General features: G+C 38.5%; 1 protein-coding gene across 3 annotated transcripts in view; it reads right to left on the bottom strand.

Annotated features, from left to right (window-relative positions):
• LOC110287588 (solute carrier organic anion transporter family member 1A4) overlaps window positions 1–22,288 on the bottom strand; it is a 91,727-nt gene that overhangs the window by 34,234 nt on the left and 35,205 nt on the right. The gene's annotated exons all lie outside the window — the stretch shown is intronic.

The raw sequence follows: 22,288 nt of genomic DNA on the forward strand, positions 1-22,288 counted from the left end.
TATTAGCCCAGAAACTTAGAATACCCAAGATACAAGATACAAGATACAATTTACAAAACACATGAAACTCAATAAGAACGAAGACCAAAATGTGGACACTTTGCCCCTTTTTAGAATTGGGAAAAAAAACACCCATAGAAGGACTTACAGAGACAAAGTTTGGAGCTGAGATAGAAGGACAGACCATCTATCAACTGCCATATCCGGGGATCCATCCTATAATCAACTTCCAAATGCTGACACCATTGCATACACTAGCAAGATTTTGCTGAAAGTACCCAGATATAGCTGTCTCTTGTGAGACAATGCTGGGGCCTAGCAAACACAGAAGTGGATGCTCACAGCTATTGGATGGATCACAGGGCCCCCAATGGACGAGATAGAGAGAGAAAGTACCCAAGGGGCTGGGGGGATCTGTAACCCTATAGGTGGAACAACAATATGAACTAACCAGTACCCCCCTCCCCCCGGAGCTTGTGTCTCTAGCTGCATATGTATCAGAAGATGACCTAGTCGGCCATCAGTGGAAAGAGAGGCCCATTGGTTGTGCAAACTTTACATGCCTCAGTAGAGGGGAATGCCAGTGTCAAGAAGTGGGAGTGGGTGGGTGGGGGAGTGCGTGGGGGGAGCATGTGGGGGACTTTTGTGATAGCATTGGAAATGTAAATGAAATAAATACCTAATTAAAAGAAAATCCCAAGGAGATGGCACTGAAGTGACCTATAAGTTCGTATTTCACAAGTAGGAGGGGTATAAGAGACAACAAGTGCATCCCCATGACCACTTTAAGCCCCTGATATGTGTCGAGAGATGTTCATCCTGCCACTTGGCAAGGGACTTTGAGATATTGAGAAGTACAAAGTTAATCAAATAGAAAAATAAGCAATGTATAAAAAAATCAAGTCAAAAATTGAATTCCATGCAAAGAAGAACATGATTCTATGGTAAAAAGCATTTCTAGTCAAGCTAATGAAAGTAGAAAAAAAATTAAATCACTTCACACTAATGGATTAAAACCTAACTAGACATTCAGGCAAAAATGAAAGACAAAACAAAACAAAACAAACAAAACCAAAAAAAAAAAAAAAAAAAAAAAAAACTGAAAATTGTCCCCAGAAAACAGGAAAGAAAAAAAGAAATAACTCAATGTATTTCCACTTTTAGAACATTCTGTGTAAGATACTCTGATAAACTTGAAAATAAAAATCAACATTACTAAAGCATCGTTATGTCATTGTAGACCTCTTGTGACCAACATATCTAAATAGTCCTGGTGAAGGAGGCAGCACAGCCATTGACAGATTCAGAGAATCAGCTCCTGGGTCTCAACTTCACAAAAGAGGTGTCTCAAGCCTCCTTTTAACAAATGGTCTGGATGGGAACTTAAATGGGCCTGAGGACACAGGTTCACCAATTATACTGTTACACTGAAGACTGTAATTTCCCTATGAGACTTCAGTAAGATGAGAGAGCATGGTTCNCCCAGTGAGGAAATTCTGAGCGTCATTTCCTGTAGGTGAAAAGTGAACTTATAATATCAAGGACTAGAATACTCACCTGCCCATGAGAAAATGAGGTAGTGAGATTATGAAACACCCAAGGCCCATAAACATACAACCAACACCAATCACGACAGGTCTGTGCAGTTTTGTTCCAAAATAACTCACGGGTATAATCGCCAAAAGCATTCCTGGGAGATGGAATGAGAACACTTTTTCAATAAAGTCTTAGCAACATTTAGTCAACATCCTCTCCAGCTCTTTGGTGTCTAGGGCTCATTGTTTAAAAATACCTTAAGAATACAGGTATAGGGGAACATCACTATGAACTAACCAGTACCCACAGAGCTCCTTGCAGCTATATCATCAACCTAAGAAAACACATGGTAGAACTTGTGGCTCTAGCTATATATGTAGCAGAGGATGGCTTAGCTGGTCATCAATGGGAGGAGAGGCCCTTGGTCCTGTGAAGGCTCTGGGCCCCAGTATAGGGGAATGCCAGGACCAGGAATGGGAATGGATGAGTTGGGGAGTAGGGGGAGGGGGAGGGGATAGGAGATTTTCGGAGGGGAAACTAGGAAAGGGGATAATGTTTGAAATGTAAAGAAAGAAAATATCTAATAAAACTTAAAAAAGAAAAAGAACACAGGGACAGGAACTTAGGATATTTTTCACAGTGTTTTAATATATAATTATTTGTGATCCTAAATGAAGAATCTTTTCCACTCTGGAATATATTAAACGTCTCTACTCAGGATTATCTTGCCCTGTGATAACATCTTATCATGTCAGCCTCATCCTCCCATGTCTGCTCTATACAAATTCACATGGACTCATGTTTTTAAACACACTATTTAAGAACACATTTATTGCTCAACATGGAGAAGCTGGATGCCTGCTTATATTTTCACTTCTTTCTTTGGACCAGATAATAATGTTCAGAATCCTAATTCTCCAACTAGGACTTATTATCCAACTTAGATTTACATTATAGGAGTCAAAAAGTCAAACCAAAAATTCATCCTTGTGCTTCAGGAGAAAGCTTCATTCTTAAGAAGGGGATGTTTTTCAATGTTTGAGAGTGGAAAAAACAACTGGGACTTGGTAGCACAGACCCTCTGTCTACAGTTTCTAGAAGGCCAGGAGAAGAAAGTGGCAAAATAAAAGTCAGTCAGGACTACAGAGTGAGTTCAGGACAGGACTGGGCAACTTAGTGAGTACTTCCTTTGCTTTTTGATTCGAATACATTAAAGATAACTTCTCATGGAAGAAATTAAAAAAAAACTATAATTCAACTGGAAACAAGAGTCACCAGGGGTTCCATGACACTTGGTTTTATAGAGGGAACCTTTCCCTCTTCAACACTTTGTATTCTCATATGCCATTTTAGGACAGCAAATCAGGAGTTGGAGTTCATCCATTCTTCTTAAGAACTGTGTCTTGTAGAACTCAAGCCCAGGAAACATCTTTCCTAGCGACTAGGAGTGGAGAGCCATCCACCCTGCAGACAGAGTAGGGAGAGAGAAACATTTGCTCTCTTTTTTGGAACATAAATTGACCCAGGCTCCCACGGCATCCTTCTAAAATGGCCACAAAAAATTCCTTACTTTCTCTGAATTATAAAATGAGCCAATAAGATATTAATACTTTAAGTCTTCTGGCTATCCTTAAAAAAAATAACAGAGATGTTGTCAGAGTATGTGGCAGTCATTAGCTGACATCATGAGAATTCTTAAATGAGTGACTCCTTCATATCAAACTAGGCTATCCATCAATTTCAGAAAGCATGGATCTCAGTCAGATTAAATGGTCTAAAGTAGTAAATAAGAAATTATCAACATATAAAATAAGTAATTGTAAAGTAACTCACCCATACTAAAGCCCCCAGTGATAAGCCCAACTGTAGATGTGAGGAGACCAAACTGTCTCTCTATTTGTGAAAGCATGGACTTCATGTGACTTCCTGTTAGTGATTTGGATATACATGCACCTATTAATGCCAACAGAAACACCTAGGAAAAATGTTTATGAAAAAATGAGAACTTTGTTTGGTGAATATGTTTCTGTCATCTGCTGATCAAAAGCCACCGCCTGAGGTTGTCAAATGTACCCAATATAAAGAGCCCTTGAACACTCAAGGAATGTTAACGTGTAATCTCTCCTCTGCTATGCTGTCCTCACTCTGCACATGCAGGTAGAAGAGCTGGTTAGCAGTCGTGTTGTTTGATAGGTATGGCTTTGCTCTTTTATCAGTGTACCTTATTCATACAGAAAGACATGGAGTTGTTCTATGTAAGACACAGCTAGTGATGGGTCTTCAGCACGATACGGTTACCTGAAGGACAAGTGTTGTCCTGTCAAGGAAGGGAAGGAAGAGAACAGAGAACTACTCCAAAGCATTGTGTCTGCAGTAAGCATACTACGTTCTCTATGCAGGAATGAAACGTCTCTGGTTGTCTGTGCCAGTTGAACACTTTGTCCTCTTTTACTGAATTCTTGGGCACAGCAAGCACAGTCCCTCAACAGATTTCAATGGCCACAGCAAAGTGGCCTATGTCTTTTTTTCTTCCTCACACAATATGTTCTATAACACTTAATCTCAGCAGTCCAAGTGGTGTGCATGGCATAGATATCCAGAGCAGAACATTTTTGGAGTTCTTTGGGTGCAGGATAAAGGGTGGATATGCACCCATATTAACTCATATTATACTCTGTTATATTAGAACTTCCTGCTTATGAATTTATTGACAAAATCATCAATAAATTTGGATAAACCTGAGCAGATACATCTGCAAAAAAAAAAAAAACAATTGGGAAATATGAACACAAATTTCATTATAGTTGAAAAATAGATGCTTTTCTCTAACTCCAAATGCTATTTGTGGAAATGTTTCTCTTCCCACTGTCATCTTTCAGAAGATGTGACCGAGACTTAATTTTCACATAAGTTTTGTAATTCAGATCCTCTTTTGTTTTTTTTTTTTTTTTGTTTTGTTTTGTTTTGTTTTTCGAGACAGGGTTTCTCTGTGTAGCCCTGGCTGTCCTGGCACTCACTTTGTAGACCAGGCTGGCCTCGAACTCAGAAATCNTGGCACTCACTTTGTAGACCAGGCTGGCCTCGAACTCAGAAATCCGCCTGCCTCTGCCTCCCGAGTGCTGGGATTAAAGGCGTGCGCCACCACGCCCGACTTCAGATCCTCTTTTTAAAAGCAAAGTTTATCAAATTAAAAAAAATTTTTTTTGTTTCAAGAAGAAAGCTATATAATTAAAGAGCCCATTGTTGTTTCTCAAAAGTAAAAGCCAGTGGACATATTTATACATATCTCCTATATTTAAACACCTGTATTTAAAAATCTAATCCTACTGACTTTTTATGTCAGCACTCTGGAATCTGAAGCAATCTCCTTTAGAGCAGTCTTTTCCTGCTTTCGAAGGGAGTATTCTTTTTTTCTCCTTTTTTCTTTCATTGTTTATGTGTATGTGTCTGAATGTTTGTGTGTGATGAATTCATGTATGCATTTGTACAAACGTTTCCTCAGGAATTACACTTAAAAACAAACAAAACAAACAAAACAACAAACAAACAAACAAACAAACAGTGGCTCTCACCAGCGTGTAATTCAGCCAAGAGTCAATGCTGTCTCATTGGCAGCCCCATGTATTGCCTGAGTCCATATCTCCATGAGGAAGTTATACTTATGTATTGCTGTGCCCAGTTTTTTTTTTTTTTAAGATTTTATTTATTATTATATCTAAGTACACTGTAGCTGTCTTCAGACACACCAGAAGAGGGCGTCAGATCTCATTACGGATGGTTGTGAGCCACCATGTGGTTGCTGGGATTTGAACTCAGTACCTTCAGAAGAGCAGTCAGTGCTCTTAACCGCTGAGCCATCTCGCCAGCCCTATGCCCAGTTTTTATGTAGACCTTATGAACTGAACTCAGATGCCCCATGCTTTCCAAGTCTATTGAACAAGGCCTCTTCCAAATTCCCTTAAGGTTTTTCCTTTATTTTCTTTGATAGATTGCATTGATTTAAAATACTGTTTGATAATTTCATACAGATCAGATATTTCAAGTGGTATGCTTAGATTATTATTTTCTTCCTTTATTCTCCTCCATTTTTTTCCCATCAAAACCCTCATTCCTAGCAGTTTTTTCTCAAGATTCATGGGTTTTGGTTTTGACACAGGTAGCTTAATAAAAGGCTATTTGGATAGCCACTAGATTAGAACTAAGCATTGGTACTTGGTGAAGTCACCAGTTGTGCATGGCTGAAATCTATGAAGGCTGTGATTTTCTCTGTCCTTGTAGATTTTCATCTCTCTCTCTTCCTTCCTTCCTTCCGTCCTTTCTTCCCTTCTCTCTCTCTCTCTCTTTCTTCCTTTCTCTCTCTGTCTCTGTCTCTCTGTCTCTCCCTCTCTCTATTTCTTTCTTCTTTTATTCTTTTGCATTAATTACTTTATTTATTTGCATTAGATCCAGTTGCAGTGCCAACTGCTCCAAGCCCTGTCCTTACACAGCCCTCCTCTGATATCCCATCTACTTCTCCTCTGAGAAAGTGGAGGTCCCTGCAAGGGCACCAATCTGCTCTGGCATATCAATTCACTCCAGGAGTAGGTACATCTTCTCCCATGTAAGACTGGACAAGGCAGTCCAGTTATGGAGACAGGATGCAAAGACAGGCAACAGAATCATGGATAGCCCCTGTTCCATTTGTTGGGGATCCACATGAAGACCAAGGTGAATATCCGTTACATATGTGTAGGAGGCTAGGTTAAGCTTATGTATGATTTTTGGTTTGTGGTTCACTTTCTGGGAGCCCACAAGGGTCCAGATTAGTTGATTCTGTTGGTCCTGTTGAGTCCATATACCATCCTGGTCCCTCAATACTTCCCCCATTTCTTCCACAAGATTCACATCTAATGTTTGGCTAAGGCTTTCTACAATTGTTTCAGTCAGATGCTTACTGGAGCCTCTCAGAGAACAATTATGTTAGACTGCTGTCTACAAGCATAACAAACTATAATTAATAGTGTCAGAGATTGATTCTTGCTCCTGGGATGGGTCTCAAACTGAACCAGTCATTGATTGGCCATTCCCTCACAATCTCAGAATCCCTGCACTTCTTGTAGGAAGGACAAATTTTGGCTTTGTGGGTGAGTTGGTGTCCTTATCCCTCCAGTAGGAGTCCTGCTGGGTACAAGAAGTGGCCACTTCAGGCTCCATATCTCCCACTGATAGAAGTCACAGCTAGATTTATTCTCATAGACACTCTGGAGTCTCTGTGGAACTCTACAGAAACTGTCCAGTGCTCAAATTTTCTGGGTTAATATAAATGCATACTTTGTGATGTAAACCTAACCCTCAGTTTACATTTTGTGATGTAAAGATTCCATTGCAGCTATAAGAACAATAATTGTCTCTAAAATACTAAAAACCAATCAAGCAGCTAATAGAGTGGACTGTATTCTTATAAACAGCAACTGTTTTTGCCAACACTAGAGGAAAATTTTTTTCTGACTGGATTATAAAGCCATATTTACATATTAATTAACAGAGTGCTTCTGTCAGTGAACAGCCAACACTAGAGGAAAATTTTTTTCTGACTGGATTATAACGCCATATTTACATATTAATCAATAGAGTGCTTCTGTCAGTGAACAGTTTCTTAGCAGTGGCCCCAACCTTCTGTTAGGAATACCTGAAGGCTAAGCACAGGTTAAATTCTATTGGAATGTAAAATACAGATAAAAACCTAAAATATACTAAGTCTCACCCTCTCTTAAGACCCTCTACTCCATCCCTACATTTCTTTTAGACTGGATAAATTTCAGGTGGAAGGTTTTGTGGGCAGGTTGGGGCTACAGGATGTGACCTCTTTAGGTTCCATGTCCCCAGTGCCAGGTACCTCAGCTAAGGTCGCCTGAATTAACTCCTGAAATCCTCCCTTATCCCAGGTCCTCGAGATTCTCCCTTCCATTTCCCATGCTATGCAGCTTCAGATTTTTATTTTTCTCTTGGCCTTCTGTGTCTCCCTCCTGTCTCTTCCCACAACTGATCCTGCCTCCCCATTCTTCTACCCCTTCCTCTCCCAACAGGTTTTCTCCTTGGTCTGTCTCCTATGACTATTTTGCTTCCCTTTATAATTGTGATTCAAGTATCCTTGCTTGGGCTTTTTTTTTCCTTTTTAACGTCTTTGGGTCTGTGGGGAGTTTCATGTTGATCCTGGATTTTATAGCTACTATCCACGTCTCAGTGAGTAGATACCATCCTTGTTCTTTTGGGTCTACATTACCTCACTCAGGGACTGAAAGAAACGACAACCAATAACCATGCCAACTGGAAAGCAATCCCATGGGCAAGCACCCATTTATGATATTATTAATGATGCTCTGTTATGCTTGCAGACAGGAGCTTAACACAACTGTCCTCTAAAAGGCTCTACCCAGCAGCAGATTGAAACATACATGGATAACAACAGTCAAGGTTTAGATGAAGGTTGTGGAAACTTATAGAAGAGTTGGGGGATTTATTGAAAGACCTGAAGAGGTTGGGCACTCCACAGAAAGACCAACAGTGTCATCAAACCTGGACCCCTGGGAGCTCTCAGAGTCTAAGCCACTAACCAAAGAACAGACAGGGGCTAGAACAAGGCTGCCAGCCCATATGTATTGGACAGTAAGCTAATTCTTCCTGACTGCCTTGTATTATCTTAGTGGGAGAGACTTTATGTCCAAGGGTAGAGAGATACCCAAGGGGGGCCCACCCTCTCAGTGAAGAAGGGGTGAGGGGATGGAGGAAGGGAGTCTGAGGAAGGGACTGGGAGGTAGAGCAGCTTTTGACATGTAAATAAATATATAAATAAAAATCTTTAAAAAGACCATCAAAATCAGTGGTTCTCAACCCTCCTAGTGTTTGTGAGCCTTTAATACTGCTCCTCATGTTATATTGACCCTAACTTTAGGAGTATTTTTGTTGCTACTTCATAATTAATTTTGCTACTCTTATGAATTATCATGCAAATATCTGTGTTTTCTGGTAGTCTTAGATGATCTCTTTGCTCTAAATCATTTTTATAATATTTTCTAGATGAATAATCAGGGATAAACATATGTAATTATAAAACCAAATTCCCTAAGGCAAGAAATTAACAACATATTGGGTAAAGTGTCTTTCCTGTTGTAAGATTTCATGAAAACTGAGTAATACTATGAGCACTCAATATTTGTTTGAAGAAGACTTCCAGAAATATATACATAGAAATAATCCATACCTTGACCTTGGAAAAACATCTGACCCCATGGGTTAGAATCCTTGTCTCAGTTTCTTCCATGTTATTCTTTTGATTGTTTCCAGATTCAACTCTTTAAGTGTCTTACTATTCTCTTTACAAGAAAACAGACAGTTATTAATTTTTATTGAAATAAATCATTCTTAAAAACAAACAAAATAAAACAAAACAAAACCAGAAAAAAATTACAAGACAAAGTAACAAATACTCTCTTAGGGCAAGGATGTTTTATTCAGTTTCAAATCTTCTGATGAAATAACGTGATCAATAACAAATTGAAGAAAAGTCAGTTTTTATTTATTTATTTATCTATCTATCTACCTATTTATTTATTTATTTATTTATTTTATTTGCAGTTCTAAATCTCAGTTTATCACTGAGACAACCAGGGCAGGACCTCAAGGCAGCAATCTGGATGTAAGAACCAATGCAGAAGCCATGGAGGAACCCTGCTTTCTTCTTTGATTGTCATGACATGCTCAGTTTGCTTTCTCTCACAACTGAAAATTTCCTGCCCAGGGATTACCCCACCCANAGTTACATGGATCCTCTAAAATCAATCATCAATCAAGAAAATGCTTTGCTGACTAGGCCATTTGTCTCTCTCATTGGGATACTTTCTCAGTTGAGGATTCTTCTTCTCAAATGACTCTAGCCTGTGTGGTGTTGGTATAGAACTATCAAGCACAGGTGGTTCCATGGATATAAAATTTTATTCCTAACATTGAGAACCTTCCTTTGAATTCTAAGCAACCAGATAAAACCTGGGATTCTCTACATCTGTCTGTAACCCCAACACTGAGAGTACACAGAGAGCAGAATCATTCCAGTGTGCCAAGTTGGCACACTTACAGAATATTCTAGAGGAAGACATTCAGCACTGCCTTCAGGCCTTCACAATAGGCACATGCATGGACCCAGAAAGCCATGTGAGTTGGGCAGCCAGAGCCTGAGCCGGAAGGAGGCTGAGTGCCAGGACCAGCCTTGATATCCATGCACTGAGTGGAACATAGAATTGGCAAGATCCAAAGATGATAGCTTTTGGCAGTCAACTCTCTCTTGTTGTTCTGGCATAAATACAGGTAAAAATCAATATGGCAGCTTAATTGATTACATAGTTCTCTAAATAAGTTTACATTCTATAAATCCCTAGTTACTTTAAAGTTAGAGCTCATGTCACTGGTCAAAGTGGTTTAAGGAATTACAGCATAATTGTTTATATGTATTTTATTAAGAGTCATCATATCTGTTTAAATGTTCCTCATGAGTTTTATAGTTCTACAAGTTTATTCTAAGTTTAGAGCAATAGTTTTTACGTCATAAGTTAGCAAAGATTTTCCAAGAGAAAGGTCATCTGCCTGTGCCTTATTATTTTGAAGTCTTACATAGATAAACTAGCCAACCATTTATTTTCTGTCATTATGCCCATAACAAATTGCTAATTCCCAGTTTATGACCTGTAGTTACCAAGATTGGTGGCCTCATTTCTAACCTAGAAGAAAAGTATTCCTTGATCATAAATTTGTTCTAAGCTTATTTCCTTTTCCTAGTACAATTAGCTCATGGTACAGAACTCTTACAATTACTTGAATCAATTCAGTAGTTCTATAATATCATTATCAGAAATTATGAAATCATTAATAACAGCATTATTACATGAAATATATTGCCACACCCACTCCAGTGAAGTCTGCATGACAGGCCTAAAGGCAAAGAGTTTCACTTAAACATAGCCTCCTGGAACCTTGGCATTCCTATAGCACGAATGCTCCAAACCTGTCCCTGAGTTAGTCAGTGAATGGATCTGTGTGCTTTCTTTCAGTATTTTTTATTATAGGTGCCTCCAAGAAATGATCTTACAAATACCTAAATCATGTTGAACTTTACTCCCTGGCTTTCATCAATGTCCTAGGCAGTCCTTGAGCTGACCCTGGGCTTGGAATTTCTTAAGAATGTTATTCATCCAGACAAAATGCTCCACTGCTGACAGCAATCAGGCATCTCAGTTTGAAGGATAGGAGCTAGTACTCTCAGGGCTAGTTCAAAAGAGTAAACTTAGAATTCTCGTTACAGACATGAATGGCAGCCTATATTACATAATAGTGGAAAGAAGGTGGGTTGTGGTTCTAGGAGGAACTGAAGTATTGTATTATTCATGAAAGGCTTAGTAGAATGGAATTCCCCTGGTACATGATTTTCACTAGGACCAGAGGAATAGCATAATTAGGTATTTACTAAGGGACCCCTGGTGGTGGGTTTAGATTAGCATTGCATCAGACCATTCACCTGGCTCCTGTGTTTAGCTGATCTTAGATAGGGCTGTTCCTATCTCAGTTGTAAACATTGTCTGGCTCCCCCTAGCATTTTATGCATACATTTTCTTTGTTTTGTATAAAGAACCATTATGCATTTCAATGTACCTCGGCTGACCTAGCTTTCTTGTTTTTCTTCTGTATTATAAGTCTGGTGCTTGCTTTGAGAAATTACATTCAGATACAACACTCCCTTGTGTTCACAACTGTTTGTCACCTTTTTGCCGACTCATGCCCACCTGTACTGGGACTCTGATTCTCCCAAGGAGTAAGGAGCCAAATGAGGTAAGTCCATGGCAATATATCTTCATATTGATTTTTCAGAAAAGCTGCCCAATTGAGTGGGTATAGAAACCAAGCAACAAACAAGGCCATGCCAGGTATTTGAGGAAAAAGTCAGTGGGGACATGGAAAGCATATCAGCAAGGATCAAGTCAAAGAGGTTGTCCCTGGGGTCCTTGCCCCACAGGGTACCTCACTTGAAGCCATAAAAAGAAAATGCTGGGCCATCACCAGAAAGGTCACCTGTTTGCCACATCCTACTTTGAATGAGATATGTCCAAATCCAGGAAATACTATCCCGAGACTCGAAGTAGTTAGGCCTGTTTCCTACTTGCTCTGGGCCTGCAACTCCAGGGGAACAGAGCCAGGATAACATCCACCTCTGTACCCTTGATGAAGTCACATAGTCTGGTGGCCAAACTATAGGTTTAACTTCCTCCCTTCTCGTAAGGACATTTCCAGCAAGCACCTGGAATTTCTCTTCATGCACACAAAGCATTCGCAGCACCTCAGCACCAGTCAATAATGTACATTCATTCCCCAAACTCCTGCCAACTCCCCAAGCATATATAGCTCTTGTACCCCTAATAAAGGATATCTATTTCATTGAAAACCATCTTTGCAAAGCCTATTTTTTCCTCCTGACCCTCATGCTGACTGAGATCCAATGGAACACACCTGCCCAGCTATACATCATTACCTTGATATCAGCTTAGATACCCTGAGACCTGAAGCAGAACATATGGTGGCAGCTGGTTTCCACATGGCTGCAACAGGGATTTCTTGTTTGAGCAATGAAAGGTGAGTGCCCCCTGTCTTCAGCATTAGCCCAAAGGCTCAAGTCTCAACATACTGAGGGGTGGCAGACTACTTTTTCCTTCTTTGATTTGGTTTATGCCATGGTATTCAGTTCAAACATACTGAAAGGCCAATTGAAGTCTTCTGGCCAAAGCCTTCTCTGATATTGGCAGTAGTTCCCTAAACCACTGTGCCTAACCCTGATAGCCTGCCCAGTAGTTTGCAAAAATCTCCTATAGTTTTTCTCCTTAAAAAAAGATCACACAGTGACCAATAAATACCACCTAGCATGATCACTAAGAACTCTTAAAATTTGTCTGCAGGCTGATGGTTTGGGACTATTATGTAACTCCCCTGACAGCAGTAAGGCTGCTGGGTAGCTCTTCTGTGGAACAGATGTCTCCTTCCCTTTTTTATTATAGGGAATTCCCCATCACGTAAAAAACAAAACAAAACAAACAAGCAAACAACAAACAAATCTCCTCAGATTAGGAAAATATGGGTCCTCTTAAATCACCCATGAAACTCACCAAAATGCCACATGGACCTGGAGTCCCATCTGCTTCCCCTCCAATCACCCAACAACTCTGCACCCTGCAGGACTCCACTACAAAGGTAGACATACCTTATTGCCAAGTCAGGGCTTCTTTTACACATTACTCCACTGGCCAGCAAAGCTGTACTCTTCACAACTCTGCCCGGAATGAATGAATGAATGAATGAATGAATGAATAAATAAATAAATGGATGAAATATCACAAAACCCCTTCACTTCTTCCACTAATCCTAAAGTAGAAAAATTACAAATCAACCTCCCATCTATCTCTGCTATTTCCTCTACTGCTGACTCTGCCAGTAGTCTACAGTTCAGGCATTCCCAGTTGATGTCCACTCTATTAGGGCTGGATTCCCCTAAAGTCAGATTACCAATTTAAGCAGTTTTTCCCACAGCTCAGCCGGTTGTTGCAATTGAGTGCACCTCCATAAGCTTCAAGCCTGAGACAAAGTCACTGCTGCCTCTGGCTCACAAAACCCCTCCCCTGGCCCCATGAGCACACCCACAACTCCCCACCCCCTGCACCTGTCTCCCTTGTCAGTCTACTTTCCAAGGGGTAAATTAAAAATTGGTATTACCTGGCAATGGTATGGTGGGCGCCTCCCCAATTCCAGGCATGGATGGTAGTAATGGAAAGGATCCTCCAATACTACATGCCCACTGCAAGTCTCTGGGAAACCTGAGCATACTTCATGACTAGCAGCATTTCAGCAAAAAGTCACAGAGCTTCAAAACCTGAATTACAAGAGTGATGGGTAGAATTTTGCTGCTAAATCTGCAACTTGTGATGACATATCTTGGAACAATGCCATTGGCTCCAAACTTAGAATTTTCCTGTTGCTTAGTTTGAATATTGCTTAATTTTTTTTTCCTAATAGCAGAAACAACTGCCGATTTTTCCTTCATGGGACATATGAACTTACTATCCAGAACTAGCTATCATATTATCAGATTATGTGATAAACTACTCAAAAGCTAAGATGTTTATCTAGAAGCTTCCCAGATAGTTTGGACTTAAATACTCGAAGAAAATTATCAGCTGAGTCTAACAGAAAATTGGAAAATAAGTTACAAGAGATGTAGATGGATTGCTTGAATTTGAACTCTATTTTATTTCAGTTGTTTTGTCTTCTGAAACTTATGGTTTTGCTCTGTGACTATTCTTAAATGCTACTTTATTTTAAAACTTCAAAAACACAATTGGGAGATTTCAAACTTCTTTTACATTTTTTAAAGATTTACAACATTAGAAAGATTAAATCAATGATTAAAGATATTTTAATCAATTTAAAATTTTATTTTATCTCCTTTTAGTCGAAAATTACAGGAGTCAATATTTTACTTTGGTATAGATTTTTGTGTAATGATGATAGGAGTTCAGAGGTATTTTCTACAACATGCTATATAAAGTTCAAAGTCTTTACATTGATCAATGGAGTTCTGATGATATCATAGACACAGCTCAGAATTTTTAAGTTTTCTTCAGAGGACTTTTAAGTATAGAATCAAAAATACTAAATTTATATACACCCAGTCTTCTGAATAAAGGAAAGAAGACTCTCTCACACAGTTTTCAGTCAAACTAAGGAGTGTTCATACTTTAAACTCAAAACCATTTCCCAAACTTCTACCATAGCACAAAGGTCGGAATCTCTTTCCTTCTCTTCTATGTGGGTGTCAATGAACATAAGACTTCTTTCTTCTTGAATTGTTTGCATTCTAATAGTTTCCTGGTCTCTCAAAAAGAGAAAGACATTAAGACTCTGTGAATTCAAAGAAACGTGTAGAGACAGAATTTTAGTTGTGAAAACAAGCTAATTAAAAACTGCAAAAATGTCTGCCATCTGTGGATGAATCCAACAATGCTAGGTTTTAAAATGTACAGTTTAGGAAAAGACTAGAAACCTAAACAGATATCTAAATGTGGTTATTTATGTTCTATATCTTATGTATTTGTGGCCATGCCCCTGTTTGTATAGGCAATATGTTGGTATGAGTATTTATATGTAATGCCAAAAGATATCTTGAGGTCTATTCAACTCTTCTAGCCACTTCAAACTTCATCTATTTTACATCTTTAAAGTAGGATAATTTTTATCACCACTCAAGTATCTTAATTTCATAATTATTCTACAGAATTTATTTTAGCGTACTCACATGATTTCTCAACAAGTCCACAGTATTAATGTATAAAAATGTTCTGAACAACATTTGTATTACTCTAGTGCTCTTTACTTCCTTGCAGTTTCAACAAATACTTATTGAACACCTACCTTTTGCCATTCGTTCCTTGAAGCACCAAGATTCAAGAAAGAACAAGACAAACTTGCTCTCCTAGAGAAAACTGAAATTGTATAAGATACCCCAGTCACCACAGAAAGTAGTTTGCAACCAAAACCCTAGGAGCCAATGGTTCTCCTGGAAAAGTTAAAAGTTATTAGAAATGAATGAATGTATGAATGTATGTATCAATCAATCAATCAATCAATCAATCAACCAATTTATACTGGGGTTGAATGGGGCTATGTAGAAATGGGGAAGAAAATTCTTAGAATATGGAAAAAATTATAGATACTATATTGGCAGTTCTGAACCCACATTTGAACCAAACTCCCAGTTGAAGGGCTCCCACATAAAATTTAACTTCCACTTAACTTCTTGAGAGAACCTGATACTGATTTTGGAAAGAAAGGTGAGAGGGGACCATTTATAGGAGAGAGGAAGCTCATAATTTAATTCTACAATGGATACAGATGAAACATTAAACTCTCAACAGCCCCACCTGCCTTATGTTCTCATCCATAGTCCAATTTCTCATCAGCCTTTCTTCTGTTTCCCCTTGCCCATGTCTGAGCCCAGGATGGTCACCCTTCTCATCAGTAAGAGAGAACGTACTCCTCTCCCATGTCAAAGCTACCTTCACTTCATTTAGTAGCTTAAAATAGAACCATTCTAAAGACCCATTTTTCATTTTTTTTTTTTTAGCCAAGAGAAACTGGGTTTAGTCCCTAGAATATCAGTGGATATTTCTTTCTGTGAGCACTAGATAATCATCTCGGTAGTTTCTATCACCACATTGAAGATTCCTTTCAAGACACTTTTGCTACGCCAGAGAAATTTTGCAAAGAAGTGTCTGGACAGTAACTAAATTATATAAAGCCAGACACTTGAAAACGGATTCAGTGTGAGTAAACTAACCTCCACTTTCTTCTAATGTGCCAACCATTTCTCTAAAATATTATCTGTTTTAGATGCATTTAAAATATGTCTATACAGGAAAAGGGGCAAAGTAACATCTGTTTCATTGATTAAACAAAACTTGTCTAAGCCAATACTGAATCATGTCACATTCTGTAACTGAACACTTTGAACCTAAATGAGAAATGTGCACAGAGTAAGTGACAGCCATGTGAAGAGTATCCTTTCAAACAATTACTTCTGCTCCCAGTGTCACACAGTATCACAGGTAAATCCATATCAATCATCAATGCTTAGGAAAAAAGTGCATTATACTTTTAATATGCAAAATAAATTGTGATGTCTTTAACATACACATGAGGAGTAGGAGTGCACCACACCAATTCTTAGGCTCTATTTTTTACAAATATAAATCATTTTGCATTGTTTTATTTTAAAGATATATGTTGAGACTTCTTCTCTGAAATGTCATAAGACTAAGGGGGAGAGTTGCTAAGTAGGTGGGTTAGCTTACCACAAAGCAGCTCTGCAGAATACTAACTACCTTCCTGCACTGACACTCCATGCTCATTGAACAGAAACCCTTTGTTTCACCCTTCGGGTGGTGGTCTTTAATAACATATCAATCACAGGAGAATGTAACTTTGTACAAAGTGAATAAACATGCTCCCTCACTCTCCACATGCACACAGTTTGTATTATCAGAAAACGCGTGCTGTTCACTCCACCTTCTCTGTTCTACTGAGTTATGGAAACAAAGACTTTGCTTTACCTTGGCCAAGTGAACAGAATGTACATGAAGAATTCTGAGGAAATGGTGCTCTCCAATTTGAGAAGAAATTCACAGCAACAAAAGTCTTAAGGATAGCACCTATTTTCAAAATCCTCATATTTTCTCTAACTGGGAGAGACAGCCTTTTTCATACCTTCCAGATGAAATAGTTTAAACCAATACTAAGTCAAGGAAGGCTTCAATGACTTGTTTGATTTCTAGCAAATGATTTTACTTTGGTCAGCCACTTCCAATCAGAAATCCATGGAGACAGTACTAAATTCCACCAGTTAAGACTGACATATATAGTTACACATTTATTTCCTACAGTCAAGATAGCTGGAATGTGTCCCTTAGGGGAAAACCTCATCAGATATCAAGAACATTACCCATTCATGTGGTTTTACCACACAAAACAAGACTGGGACACAGTCCATCCCTTCACCAGCAATCTATCCAGTTTGTCAGTTTAGATGTGTTCTAATTCTAGACTGAGAGACAGGACAGGGAATTAAAGACTTGAGTTCTGCATTTAGCAAAGCCTTCTGTAAATGGCATCAATGTCACTTCCTGGTACATCTAGAGAATGAAGAGATAATTGCAGGAGAAGCCAATGTTCCATACTTGAGTCACGTGCTCTGACCTCAGTCTTATCAGGCAGCTTTATGCTGTTTAAGGCACAGTTTTGTTGAAACTTTGTGTTCTTGTTCAACTGACAATCGATTAAAGCCAGATTGGAGAGTGACCACTACTGACACCCAGTCACTTCAATTTTTGGGCCATTTCTGCATGCCCCAATCATCATCAGGTTATATCCACCCTGTTTCCCTCAGCATGAATTGTCTGGTTGACTTAGCTAGCACAACAGCAGCTGGCATGCTATGTACTTTTGATGACATCTCCCTCCCTTCCTTGTCTGTAAGTTCCTACTTATCCCCACTGTGTCTTAAACTGTTCCAAGTACTGGACTGCAAGATCCTCTGCAGTTGCTACAGTTCCTGAAGAAAGCTTGCCTTACACTACTCACTGTACAGTACTAGGTTTGCCTTGAGAGCAACACAATGGATGCTATAATTTCTTCAGATTGTTTGAATTATTTCTTTCCTTTTATCTGCAAAGGTATAGTTTATGGAACAAAATGGATATTTTTCTTAATCTCAAAGAAGGAAATATTTGACTTCCTTCTCACAAAGGAGAAAGGGTTCATCTCTTTCCAATATTTCCCACATATCTGGAAATCCAACAAAACACCAGAAATTTCCCCCAGTCTACGTAGCAGTGCATTTTCTCATTCATATATTAAAAAGGAGGAGATAGCTGGAGATAATGTCAGATGTGAAACATTATTATGAGTTTAATCTCAGGTGAGCTGATTTGCTTATATGAGCTTTTAGCTTGCATCAGTTAGAAAACAAAACAAAACAAAACAAAACAAAACACCACAATATTTACAACTATCTTGCAAGACTGTTACTAAGACTGTTACTAAGACTGAACTGTAAAGCTCCCATCAGCACACTTATGGAGACCTGGAATGAAAGAGACCCTCTGCCCATGGAATGATTATTATGCATTCATTCCACAAATATTTATTAAGGTTCTACTAAATTCTAAGCAGAATAGTAGGTGTTAGCGGTCTGAAGATGAATATAGTTTGTGCTTGCTCTGGAGAGGACTCAGAGGATATTGGAAGGAATGAATTATTAAGAGGTAATCGGTAGCTATTGCTGTAATGCTGTGAATTTCAGGGGAAAAAGATTGATGAAAACTATTCTCATGTGCTATTTGAATGGAGTATAACCACTGATGTTTTAAAATAAGCACAACTTTGAAGATATCTTTGCAAAAAAAACTCTACACTTGAGGAGAGGCCACCTCATTTCTCTACCTATAAATGAAAACATCTATAATTGTTGAAGTGCAAGGTAGAAAAGAGAAGTCATAATAAATAGCAGATATATTTAATGTTGGAAAACAGTCACAAAAGTATAGATGTGTTAGAAAACCAAACTGAAAAGTAGGTTAAAGAATGTATCAGAAAGGGAAACAACTGAGATGGGAAGGCTGAAGTCCCCAAGGACATCAAGCCACCATTGGAAGCTAGGAAGGACCTTCTATTTCACTCATTCTATATAATCCCAGTGTTCTACAAGTATGTCCTAGCAACACAACCTAAAGAATTTGATGAACAGGCTGCCTAAGAACCTTAGACTTCATATGTCAGTCTCTGAGATACAGAATGGAGAGAACACGAATGAAAATGGATGTGAGACCATATGAATAATGACCAAGAATACCATATTCCTCACTGCATAATTACAATGTTTAATTCCTATAAACAAATGAGTGCACAAGTAACATTCAATGAATGGTAGATATTTACTTCTGCATGATAGACTTAGGTCATCAGTGCTGTTCTGACTTCAATCAGCAGAGAGCTGCTTATTTAAGCAGCTTTTTGGTCCTACACTCACATCTCTGAGTGACAGTAAAAATAATGGTTTGCCATCATGTCACCTTATTTTTTTATTGAGTAGAATTCATGATCTCAGTCCTTCAGTATCAGTGTAAAAAAGGCTACACTCATCAGATCTTCACAGAGCACAGTCTGTCCACAAGGAAAAGACTAAGTCTTTGGAGGCTTACTGCCAGGAAATCTACTTGTCAAAAGAAGTAAGACATCATATTCAGAAACACCAGCTTACTCACAGCTCAAGGTGATATTATGGATGCCACCTGAGATGTGTGCTTTTCAGTTGAGTGACTAATACACAAGAAATGTATAAAACAGTCTATTACTGAAGAACTCCTTCTATATTGGAAAGACAGCTCTGAACTCATTTATAGAACACATTATTTGATAAAGTTGGAAATGGTGGGATATTATAATAGTAAATAATAAAGAACAACCTGATGTTTGTTTCACAAATTGTATGCAATACACTGGAAAGTATTGTCACATCAGAACATTAAATTCTCCTACATCCCAGTGGCAAACATACTGTCATACAACTTTAAAGATACAGGAATCAAGCACAGTGCATTTGGCCAAATGTATAATGTCACATATGGCATAATTGTCAAAACCAATATTTTCCCCTTCAGACTCTTACCAATGGTAGCAATCTGGTCCTTCTCAGGTTCATATGTCTCTGGGTAAGCGATAAACCAGAATCTTCAAAATGGATTTACTGCCAAATTTCATTTCATTTTCATTTGGTAACTTCTATGTTGTTTTCTGTAAATATCATTGGAGATTTTCTGGGTAAGATTAGTAGGTGTGATATAGAGAACTAGTACTTAAAACTCTTGCTTCTTGGTCAGAGGACTATGCACAGGACCCTAATACATATACTAGATAGCTATTAAAGTCTTTGAATTCTAGCAAGGGATGCCGAAGTTCTGCTTCTGACTTACATGGGCGCCGATACACAAGATCACAGAAAAATAAATAAGATAAAACCTCTTAAATAAAGGATAAGGGGTATATAAGCCTTTATTCTCAGCTTTAGCACTACAGTCGGATAAGCAGGGGGATAGTTATAAGGTCAGAGTAAGCCTGGTCTTCATTTGGACTCCATGATAAGATAAAGACAAGCCTTTCTCAAATGAAAAAAAAAATAAAGTTCTATGCAAAAGTTACTATTACTGACTCTTTAATATTAGCAGAAATACTATATAATTCTGAGCAAGATTAATGTATGTTAATTCTTTTTGATAGTAATTATCATTGATTTCACTCAGGGCAAGTGTTAAGTCTCATTTGGTCTGTTCTTTTGCTTTTTATAGATTTGAGTTTAATGAGTCAGTCCAAGGCCATGCTAAGTCTCTACCCAGAGCTATTGAATGGCCAAATGGTTCCCTGAGGCACTGAATAGAATGTCCTGCTAGCTGCATATATTTGATGTCAGAGCAGTATGGTTCAGGTTTCTATGTAGATGGTGGAAAACAATAAATTTCACAAAGGGAACAGCATGGGGCACTGAATAAACACTAAGGATAATCAGAGGCTGGTTTCATCAAGGTGTGTATATACAACTTGTCATTCATCAGCATCAATGATTTGGGTCATTAGACAACTTGCAGTATTCACTTGTGTCCATGTGTGATTGTGTTTGCACTTTACATAGATTATTTGATAAAGAGGGATACATAAGAAACACCTGTGTTAAGAAAGAACGTCTGGAACTTAAGAAAAGTAGTTTAGATCTGCGCCCCAGAGCTAAGGTTGTCCTATAGCCTTCCACACCCAACTCCCTCCATGATAGAGCTTGTCTCCCAGGAGTACACTCACTCCTAAGCCCAGAGGTGAGATCACCACTTCAGCTCCAATAACTTTCCAAAGAGGGACTAGCCAGAAGCATACAGGGCACAGGAACAGCAGAGCATCTGGGGACAGGATCCTTTTGGTCTCTATTTGTGCCCTGGAGCTAAGGCTGTCCCACAGCCCTCCACACCAAAATTCTGCCCAGGAGAAAGCTGAACTCCCTACAAGTGCTGACACACCTAAGAGCACAGGCTCACAGGCCCATCAGAGGGACAAGCTCTAGTCAGAGACAGCAAGACCAACTAAAACCACAGGTAACCATATTGTAAGAGGCAAGCTCAAGAACCTAAGCAACAGAAACCAAGGCTACTTGGCATCATCAGAATACAGTCCTCCCACAACAGCAAGTCCAGCATATCCCAACACACTGGGAAAGCAAGATTTGGATTTAAACTCATATCTTCTGATGATGATAGAGGACTTTAAAAAGTACATAAATAACTCCCTTAAAAAAATAGAGTTGAGCACAGGTAAACAGCTAGAAGCCCTTAAAGAGGAAACACAAAAATCCCTTAAAGAATTACAGGAAAACACAACAAAACAGGAGAAGGAATTGAACAAATCCATACAGGATCTTAAAAATGAAATATAATCAATAAAGAAATCACAAAGGGAGACAACCCTGGAGATAGAAAATCTAGGAAAGAGATCAGGAGTCATAGATGCAAGCATTACCATCAAATACAAGAGATAGAGAGAAACTCAGGGGCAGAAAAAACCATAGAAAACATTGATACAATAGAAAGAAAATGCAAAATGAAAAGCTTCTAATGAAAAACACCCAGGAAATCCAGGGCACAACGAGAAGAAAAAACCTAAGGATAATAGATTTAGAAGAGAGTGAATATTTCTAATGTAAAGAGCCAGTAAATATCTTCAACAAAATTATAGAAAATAACTTCCCTAACCTAAGGAAAGAGATTCCCATGAACATACAAGAAGCCTACAGAACTCCAAATTGACTGGACCAGAAAAAAATACCTCCCATCATATAATAATTAAAACACCAAATGGACAAAATAAAGAAAGACTATTAAAAGCAGTAAGGGAAAAAGTTCAAGTAACATATAAAGGCAGACCTATAAAAATTACACCAAACTTCTCACCAGAGACTATAAAAACCAGAAGATATACACACTAAGAGAACAAAAATTCCATCCAAGGCCTCTTACTATACCCAGAAAAACTCACAATTAACATAGATGGAGAAAACAAAGTATTCTAACAAAAACAAATTTACGCAATATCT

The sequence above is a fragment of the Mus caroli genome, assembly GCF_900094665.2.
Source record: "Mus caroli chromosome 6 unlocalized genomic scaffold, CAROLI_EIJ_v1.1 6_unlocalized, whole genome shotgun sequence".
Classification (NCBI taxonomy): domain Eukaryota; kingdom Metazoa; phylum Chordata; class Mammalia; order Rodentia; family Muridae; genus Mus; species Mus caroli.